The sequence below is a fragment of the Bos taurus genome, chromosome 10 (assembly GCF_002263795.3).
Source record: "Bos taurus isolate L1 Dominette 01449 registration number 42190680 breed Hereford chromosome 10, ARS-UCD2.0, whole genome shotgun sequence".
NCBI classification, from domain to species: domain Eukaryota; kingdom Metazoa; phylum Chordata; class Mammalia; order Artiodactyla; family Bovidae; genus Bos; species Bos taurus.
Window position 1 is genome coordinate 21476663 of NC_037337.1, and position 10427 is coordinate 21487089.

Genomic DNA, 10427 nt, shown 5'->3' on the forward strand with positions numbered 1-10427 from the left:
AAGTTCATCTTTTTTAGATTCCATACATAAGTGAAATCATGCAGTATTTGTCTTTCTGTATCTGGTTTATTTCACTTAGCATAACACCCATCAGTGTTATCCATATTGTCACAAATGATAAGATTTCTTTCTTTTAGAGCTGGACCATATCCTTCATCCATTCATCTAACAGTGAATGCTTTGGTTGTTTCCATGTCTTGACTATTGTGAAGAACGCTACAGTGAATATGATGGTATCTCTTCAAGACAGTGATTTCATTCCCTTCAACTATATATCCAAAAAAGGGTTTTCTGGATAATATGGTATTTCTATTTTTAATTTTTTGAGGAACCTCCATATTGTTTTTCATAATAGTTGTACCAATTTTTTTTTTTATAACTTCATATACATAATCCTTAGACTTCCCTGGTGGCTCAGACAGTAAAACATCTGTCTACAATGCAGGAGACCTGGGTTCGATCCCTGGATCAGGAAGATCCACTGGAGAAGGAAATGACAATCCACTCCAGTACTATTGCCTGGAAAATTCCATGGACAGAGGAGCCTGGTAGGCTACAGTCCATGGGGTCGCAAAGAGTCGGACACGACTGAGCGACTTCACTCACTTACTTAGTTATACATAATCCTTAAACCAAGTACATGGGGTAGGTATTACCATCCACATTTTACAGTTAAGACTGAGAGTTAGTGCTGGAATTCAATAATAGTTCTTCTTGGGCCTGTGCTCTTTTCTCTACATTAGTGCTTCCCCAACTTTAACGTACATTAAATGACCTGGGAGGTCTTGTAAAACTGCAGATTCTGTTAAAATGCAGAAAGGTAACTCAGGCCTGGATTGGGGCCTGAGATTCTGTAGTCCTAACAAACTCCCACTGATGAAGCTATATCAGTCCATTGGATCATACTTTGAGTCATAAGACTCTACACGGTACTTCACTTTTTTCTAAGAGGGGTTAAGTAACACCTAGCTCACACAGCTAGCCTATAAGCCAGGGGTTTTGACCATAGGCCTCTCTGGTCAAAACCGATACTCAGGGCTTCCCTGGTGGCTCAGTGGAAAGAATCCGCCTGCCAGAGTTGGATCCCTGGGTCAGGAGGAACCCTTGGAGAAAGAAATGGCAACCCACTCCAGTACTCTTGCCTGGGAAATCCCATGGACAGAGGAGGTTGGCAGGCTAACATCCATGGGGTTGCAAAGAGTTGGACATGACAGCAACTAAACAATAACGACAACGTATTCCCACTTAATGAGGATGTATCAGTCCGTGGATCATACTTTGAGTTATACGACTCTGCACAATATTTCACTTTTTTTCTCAAAGGGATTAAATAACTCACCTAGGTCACACAGCTAGTCCATAAGCCAGGGTTATTGACCACAAGCCTAATTGATGTCAAAACCTATGCTCTTAGTGATTAAGATATGCTGGTGAGTATGTGTACTCAGTCATGCTGACTCTTTGAGACCCCATGGACTGCAGCCTGCCAGGCTCCTCAGTCCACAGGATTTTCCAGGCAAAAATGGAGTGGGTTGCCATTTCCTTCTCCAGGGGATCTTCCCGACCCAGGGATAGAACCCAAGCCTCTTCCATCTCCTCCACTGGCAGGCAGATTCTTGACCACTAGCGCCACCTGGGAAGTCCTTTAAGATATGCTGTCTCCCTCTATTTGCAGGAAACAGGACCCCCAGCTTCGAGTCTGGGACCAGGGGGAAAATCCAATCCCTGAGAAGTAGACAAGCACCAGAGAAACTAAGGGGGTTACCAAGACAGGGCCTTTGCCAGAGGGAACAAAACCAGGGCTCAGTTACCCGTCTGGGGCACAGGGTGGGGCCCAAGTCTCAGGAACAAGATAGAAGCTGAGTTCCCAGAACTACAGAACAGTGGGAAGGATGACTTGATAGTGATACACCAAACGTGGGCAATAGCTTGTTCTACCCCTCCTGCCTGGAGCCTAAAATGGAGTGAAAGCCCGGAGCCGGACAGATCCTGCCTATGTGACAAGGTCACGCAGGAGAGGAGAAAAAGCTCACAGGGGCGGGAGCCACATCACCTCCACACTCTCCTCCCTGGGATCCTCAGCATGGCCTGGAGAGGCTAGGCCTCCCCAGGGCTCGCCAGCATCCTTTGGAACCACTGACCCTAGCCCCTGCATGCTCCCTTTCCACCTTCTCTTCTCTTGATTTCAAGCCTTCTTCCCACCTCGATCCTCTACAAACTCCCTGTTTAAAAGACAGGATGTTTCAATATTTCAGATCCTTATCCTATGGACCTTGTTCTGTCAGGATTCATAAAAGTTACCTTAAATTTTTCTTTTTCCATCACCTTAAATTTTGCCTTGCTCCCTTTGAATGGCCACGGTATAGGTGTCTGGGAAGAGGCAGAAGCCAGCGATGCTTAGTATTGGCTTAGTCTGGGGTGTTTGGTGGGAATGGGGGGCCTGCAGGAGTAGCACAGAGCAGGGTGAGAATAGGTGCAGGGTATTTCGGATGCCTCCGGGCTTGTATTTTCACAGCAGGAATCCAGCCATCCATGCCACACCAGCTGTCGGATCAAGGGCTGCATCAGAGTCATCAACTATATTAGGATCTTGGTCAGAACTTTTGATTGGCTTCTGGCTAGAGGTCATTTCAGAACTTCCACAACAAAGGGCAGGTATAAGTGTGACCTAAAGGATAGGTTACAGATCCCCCAAACAGAAAAACAACCAGATACATTTCTGAGCATGAAAAATGTGACAATTCAGAATTGGCTTTGCAAAATAAATGATTAGACATCATTATATCATTGCTACAGTTGTAGGGGGAGAAAATCTCTTTTTTATAGCAGAGACAGATATAGCCTCTGCCGTATTAGGAAATTTCTCATGACTCCAAAGTCCACCTGTACTCCTGCACTTCTGCCCCCGGGGGGGGGTCCCTCGGTACAGTGACCCCTGCTCCAAGAGGAGGATATGAGCTGAGACAAAAAGGGGATGTTTGTTGGCATCTGTTACACATCCTCCTGAGCCTCTTGGACTCATTTTTTTAATTCATTTTGGCTCTTTTTTGAGATTTTATTACTGTTTAGCCTCTAGAGAGACTGGTACTCATTCAAAATGCAAGTTACTTGAGGAGGGACCCCTGGAATCATCCATGACCTAAGGAATCTCCAAAACTACAAACATTCCTTTTTTTTATATCCCAGTAAAAGAAAAATCCCCAAATGTGTATTTTACACACATATATAACAGTATATCTGGATGGATACACTCCCAACTTGCAGAATAGGACTGTGAATAGGGGAGAAGCTTTACCTTGCTTGCCTGGTAGAAGATTTATTGTTTGTATTTTTGAAGTATTAATAACAAGCATACTTTTATAATATGGGAGGAGGGAAAAAACAGGAACGGAGGGAGGAAGAAATGAGAATGATTTGAGAGACAGAGGAAAAGTAGAAAGACCAAAAAAAAAAAAAGAGGGAGGGAAAGAGGGAGGAAGGAAGGAAAGGAGAGAAAGACAGAGATTAAAAAAAAAAAAAAAACAGGAACAGAAAGAAAGAAAGGCCTCCTCCACCCTCTCCCTGAATAAGATCCAGGGAATCTCATCTATGTCCCTTACTCTGCAGGAGCAATTGGAGCCCTCATAGGAACAGAGAACAGCAGCTGTTTACCCTTTTTGGCACATTATTCATCATGCATTTATTTTATTTAGATTCATCAGAGTTGAAAGACCTCAAGATAAAAATATACATAATCACTTCTGGCCATTTAAAATATCAAAACAATGAACAATATTTAGAGAGACCAGAGGCAAGAGGGAGGACAAGGGGAAAACAAAAAAAGAATATATTGGGCAAGAAAGAAGCAGTAGTGTCAAGTAAATATTGAGAAATAGCAGTCAGCCTAAAAATCCTGGAAGCTGCTGCTCCCTGTCAAGCTATGACAACCTTGTTCCCTGGAGGCTGGGCCCAAAAGGTCAACATAGGAGCCTCTGTCTCCCTTATTTCCCCCAGATGCACACAGCTCTGCATAGTGGCTGCTGGAGGGGTTGCTCAAGACCCAGCCCTTTCAGGACCCACGTCCAGCTCACTGGTGATACGCAGGAACCTTCCCTAATGGCCCTTCCCTCTCCCTGCCCTGCCTCTGCATTCCCACATTTGGAGACTCAAAACTTCAGCTATTTTACCCATGTTAAGTGTTGCCACTCTGGACCTGTGATCACGTGGGCCGTGTGTTCATTGATCTGAAAACTCTTTGAGAACGAAGGGGCCTCTGACTTGCCTCTTTCCCCCGTGGAGCCTAGGTGCTGCCTGGTCCAGAGGGTGTGCAGTGACCTTCCTGTCCTCTTCCCGCCTTCTCCAGTGACAGTGCCAGAAGGCAGGAGGACCCTGGTTAGCAGATGACCATGCAGGCATGCAGGCATGTCTGTCTAATTCTAGCCAAGGGCACGGGGGGAAGGACGGAGCCCAGGGACCTGTGGCCTCTCCGCTAAGAGGACAGAGGGCTAAGAATAGGACAGGAGATTAGGGAGGGATTGGAACTGCATTGTTATCTCACAGGAATGGCGTTTGTTCGGGAGCGTTTTTTTTCCAAGCTCTTCTATGAGCCACCCCACCCTCTCCTCTGCCCAGTATCTGTAGGAGCACCCACCACATGTCTCTCACCACTTCTCTTTCCATCTGCTCTGCTCTGCGAAAGTGAAATCACTCAGTTGTGTCCGAGTCTTTATGACCCCATGGACTATATAGCCTACCAGGTTCCTTCGTCCATGGGATTTTCCAGGCAAGAATACTGGAATGAGTTGCCATTTCCTTCTCCAGGAGATCTTCCCAATTCAGGGATTAAACCCGGGTCTCCCGCATTGTAGGCAGACGCTTTACCGTCTGAGCCACCAATGTCCATCCATTCCCGGCCCCTCCTCCTGTCCCCGGTTCCTCTCCAGCCCCATCCTAATTCCTCATCATAAATTAAATTCCTGCCCCTTCACCTATTTTCCCTCCTTCTCTGCCCGGATCCGCTTCTTTCCAACTCTTCCCATAAGTCCTTCCCATTCATCCTTTTCCCCACCTTTGTCTCCTGCCTGGCCCCTTTGCCCACCACCTCTCCGCCTAAGCTTCCCACACTCTTCAGCTTGGAGTACCAGGTTTTCCAGGCTGCTGGCCTTTGCCTCCCCTCTCCTAACTTTTTTGGACCAGTATTTTGTCCACTTCTCCCTCTGTCCTGTGTCTCCTCTCTCGAAGCTGAACTGGACAAGCAGAGGCTGAGGCGGGCTGACAGCCTCCACTCTCCTAACAGCTAGAAGCCATCAGCACCAGACACCAGGCAAAGGGACACCTCTGAGAACAAGACCCAGGACATGCAGGCCATAGGAGACACCTCCCCGAACTCAGCCACAGCTATTCTTAGGAACATAGTACCACAAAAGGGCTTTATGCTCTGTGTCACCCTCCCAACCCCCCACCCCGCTACACACACAAGGAGCTGCTCTGGGCAGAGGCTGTAATCTCAGAGAAAAGGGGCCCAGGCACGGGAGGCTGGGCTGGACACTCTGCCCCCTGCTCTGACTTCTCAGCGCCACGAGGCTCTGCCCTTGAGACAAGGTCACCTCCCACCACAGCGCACAGACATACAGCTCTGCCACTCTGCTCTCTCTGCAGTCTGAAACACCAACAGAGCTGAACCTCATCTCTGCCGCCTCACCCCTTACTCTTCCGTTGCCCACGCACCCTTTCCTGACTCTTCCCCACTCCCAGCAAACCAACTCCCTCCCTGTCTTACTTCCTCCCCACTCTTCCTGCTCAGTATGGGTCAGGCTCTTTTTTTATCTAGTCAGTCCAAAGTCCCACAATAACTGTCTCTTCTTTCCTTGCTGCAGGTGGGAAGCTGAGACCCCAGCTCTGGTCCCTTGAGACATCAAGGAGCCTGACCAGCTCTCAATCCCTGGTCTGGTTCATGGATCTGGTGTGACCTGGCAGTCAGGTTGCCAGCTGCCCCTGAAAAGCTCCCTCGAGAGGAAACAGCCGCCCGCTCCATAGCTCCTTTGTTGCAAATCAGACCCAGGGAGGTTGCTCACCACCCTCCCCAAGGGCAGGAAGCAACTTCGTGATGTGTGTACCTCTCTGTGTTCTTAATGAGTTTCTAATATTGGATAGAAGTTTCGGGTGTATGTAGCAGAGACAGGAATCAAAGCCCTGCACTAAAACCCAGGCTTGCAAACCCAGCAGCAGGAATACTGCCCAGCATTGCATGGTGGGCAGAGAGAGAAGGCCTCTACCTTCCATACTCTCAGAACACCAGCGAGAGCCCTGCTCCCAAAGACCAGCCATTATCCCACAGCAGGTTACGGGTTCAGACAGGCAGGGATACCTGTATTGTCAAGCCAGGAACATCATCTTTCCAGGTGAAATAAAAATTCTGAGGCATAAGCAAGCAGAAGCAGCTGAGTCACGGGTACTACTCATGTTTTCAGATCACTTTGTAGAGCTACACTTCTGCCCTCCAGCCCTGGGCTGGTCCTCATGCCATGGAACACAGGAGGCCCAGACGTTTCTCAGGCCAGTCGGGGAGGGCCACAGGATGAGAGTGTGGCTGCCCCCATGTTCCGCTGTGATCTCCCTGCATGCATCTCTGGGGATAAGGAGTGAGCAGGATGAGAATCCTCCCATTTGCAAGCCCACTTCATGGAGGCGGGCACCTCAACCCTCCAAGTACTTCCAAACCACCCCTCTGGCTTCCAGAAGGAGAGAAGCAAAAAAAAGAAAAACAGAACCAGAAAATGTAAAAGGGACTGGAGAACGAAACAAGGGTCTATTTTATCATCCCCCTTCACAAGTACAGGATTGTCCGATTTTCAAAACAAAACAAATCATGTTATTTGGCCTCTTCCCCTTCTGGTTGCTATCTAATCTCTCAGCTCACTGCCAAGCTCCTCAAATGCAGGGCTCACACCCACTGCCTCCACTTCCTGTCCACTCATCCTTTTCTTAATACCTCTCTGCAGCCTGGATCTGTCCTGAGACTGCAGAAGGCGCTTGCTCCAGGATAACCCGAGTTCCTCCTCTCTGCCTCCCTGACATTCAGTCTGTCTTTGGCATCTGACACCATGGCCACCTGCTCCTCTTGAAGAACTTCTTCTGGCTTCGAGGAAACTGCCCTTTTCCTGTGCTCCTTGCCTTCTCCGTGCTCTCCAGTCTGACAGCCACCCTCCGAGGCAGTCGGTCTCATGTACCAGCCCTGCCCACCAGAATTCCAACTTCCTACAAGGATGCAAACCATCTTCATCAGATTCCCCACTGTTACCTCCAACTCCCCTGAACCAAATACTCTGTCCTCTTCCTGCTTGTCTAAAAGCCTGCTCCCCTTTGCTGCTGCTCCCATCCTTCCCAGGATCACACACTCATGAATCTTCCTTCCTCATTTCCTGCATCCGATCTGTCAGCAAGGCATTTGATTTCTTCCTTAGACACTACCATGTGTAAAACGGCTATTGGAAACTGCTGTATAACAGTGATCTCAACTTGGTGCTCTGTGATGACCTAGAGAGGTGAGATTGGCAGGGGGTGGGGGGTGGAGGCAGCGAGGCTTAAGAGGGAGGGGAAATATATATACATATAGTTGCTTCACTTTGATATACAGCAGAAACTAACACAACATTATAAAGCAATTATACTCCAATAAAAAATCAATTTAAAAAAAGGAAACTCTTCCAGCCTCGCCCTTTCTTTCCTTTTTGCATCTGCTCTCCCCACTCTTCTCCTGACTTTGATGGTTATCCTAGCCTCCTCTCTGGTCTCCTTGCTTCCAGCCTCTTCTACTACCAAGGAAGAATGAGACAGGCTAGCAGCTGGGAGAGAGGCATTCCTGGTGAGTTCATCAAACAGTCTTGGCACTGGCTACAGATACAGCTCTGACTGTACCACAGGTGTTTTGCAGAGATGTATACATACCCACCCTGGAGGAGGGGATGAAAACTCACTCCAGTGTTCTTGTCTGGAGAATTCCGTGGACAGGGGGAGTCTGGCAAGCTACATCCGTGGGGCTGCAAAGAGTCAGTCACGACTGAGCAATTAGCACATATACACACACACGCCCATGTTTGTGTAAAGTGTGTAGGCACATGTGGTTGTGTTCACTCACTTGTGTTTATGTGGGAGTGGGGGTGGGAAGACAGGTGACCATCCCAGGGAGGCCTGCTGAAGGGGACTTCAGACCAAAAAACACAGAGAACACCTTTTCGCCTTGGGAAGGAGTGGCTGATTTCTCAGCCTTTTGGTTCCTCACTGAGAATTACCATACACTCCTATTAAACCCTACGGTCTGTCTATATCCTGGGCTGATTCAGGCCTGACAGCCCCAGGATACTGCCCCAGAGATGCCTGTGATCAGAGCAGAGGGCCTCGAGTAGGGGAGTGGGGGTCTGTGCTGGGTCCCCAACTGGGGTCTGGAGCACAGCCGGCAGCGCTCAGGGCTCCAGGTCTAACACCAAAGTGCTCAGCAGGTGCGGCTCTCTTTAGTCGCGGCGAGTGGGGGCTGTTCTTTGTTTCAGCGTGTGGGTTTCTCATTGCGGTGGCTTCTCTAGCTGCAGAGCTCAGGCTCTAGAGTGTGCAGGCTTCAGTAGTTGTGGCAAATGGGCTTAGTTGCTCCATGGTTTGTGGGATCTCCCGGGACCAGGGATCAAACCCATGTCCCCTGCATTGGCAGGTAGATTCCCAACCACTGGACAACCAGGGAAGTCCTGGTCTTTAGCCCCTGACTATCCCCATGTTACAGATGATGAAACTGACTCAGGGAGGTTCCATAACTGACATCAATCACACAGCTGGGAAACAGAGGGGCTGCGTTTCAAAGTGGACCTTTGTGAACGACTCCAAAGCTTGCCACGGTGGCCCTCGTAAGCTCTCTGACCTCCAGCCTGGATCCAAACTATTCACGCCCCATCAAGCCTCTCTTTTAGTGAGTTGTGCCCCTCTAAACACTCCCCGAGGGTAAGATCTACCTTTCCCAGCACCCCAAACTAAACAGGGCCAGCCTCAGCCCCTTCCAGCTGTCCACTGTCTGTCGGAAAGCAGAGACTCTGGACAAGGGGGTGGGGGCAGGGTGCAGAGGGGCGCAAAGATTTGGAAGCCAGCAGGAAGACAAAAGAATGACAAGAAGGAGCAGCTGTTTGCAAAGGGAAACCTGAGACGGGCACAAAGCTCAGGCCCTAAGCCCAGGCTCGTGTGCAGCCAGGGTAGGGGTCTCCCCAAGGTCAGAGACTCTGGGGGCAGGCAGATTGGAGTGCTGGGCCCCACTCCAGGCTGCGTCCCCCCTCCCAAATGCGCAGACAACCGTGCCCCCTTCCTCTTCCTGGCCGAAGATCCCTGCCTATTTCTGCCGCTCTCCTGCTCCCATCCCATGGGTTTGGGGGCTCCTTTCTTATTTCCCTCCTTTCACGCCGAGGTCTCCTTTAACTTGCCCTGCTGCGCCCCTCCTCCTCCCATTCCTGGTAGTAATTTTAGCAACTTTTCCTCTGAACTCCCGCTGGCATGTTCACAGCAAATGGCCCCTGCTTGGGCCTGACACTTGATCAGGGTGGTGACAGAGCCCAGACAAAGCAGTCACAATGCTGGGGAGGGGAGGGCAGGGGAGGCAGATTACCTTCCTTCCACTCCAGGCCTTATTTGGTCTACCTTGGTGAAGCTGTCCGCCCTCCAGCCCCTCTTTATTTATAGCATTTTGCTCTGCTCTTCTTTGTCTTATCTGCTATCACTCTAACACACCCTGCACTCTCCCCATGCACCCCCACACAGGGGGCCCCTGGCCCCTCACTCCTCCCACCAGGAACATGCATGTGAGCAAAGGCACTGGCTCTAAGTTCAGGCCTGGATTTCACGTCTTCAAACAGTTGAGTAGAGCTGTGCGGAGGAAGGATCTTTATATTGGTCACTGTCACATCCTGATCGACTGAAATAATGCCTGGCACGTAGGTGTTCAATAAACACTAGTTGAATGAAGGAGTCAGCAAAGCTGTGGTCTTCAAACTGTAGCGAATAGAAGGAAGAGAATCCAGATGGAGCTAAGTGTAGGTGCCAGAGGGCTGAAGAAAGAGTGGGGATATTTAAGGATGTCAGACCCTCCAATCTGGCTTCAAACTGGGGCACTGGGGCAGCAAGCCTAGAGACCCGCGAGTTCTCTTTCCCTCTTCATAAGCTCTCTTGAGAAGAGTAACACTGTAACACCAGTAGACCAGATCCCCCCAACTCAACAGGAGGGGAACAAAGTACCATTGATTTACTAACTGTAGAAAAGTCTTCCCAGTTCCACACCACAGATGCTGGCCCGTGATGAAGACACTGGCTTTAAAATGGCTCAGCTGGCTCCCAAGCATCCTTTGTGAATCTCAGTTGCCTGCATCTGTATCTGAGCCCTGGAAACTCAGGGAGGGGCAGCCACTTTCGCTTAGAAAGCT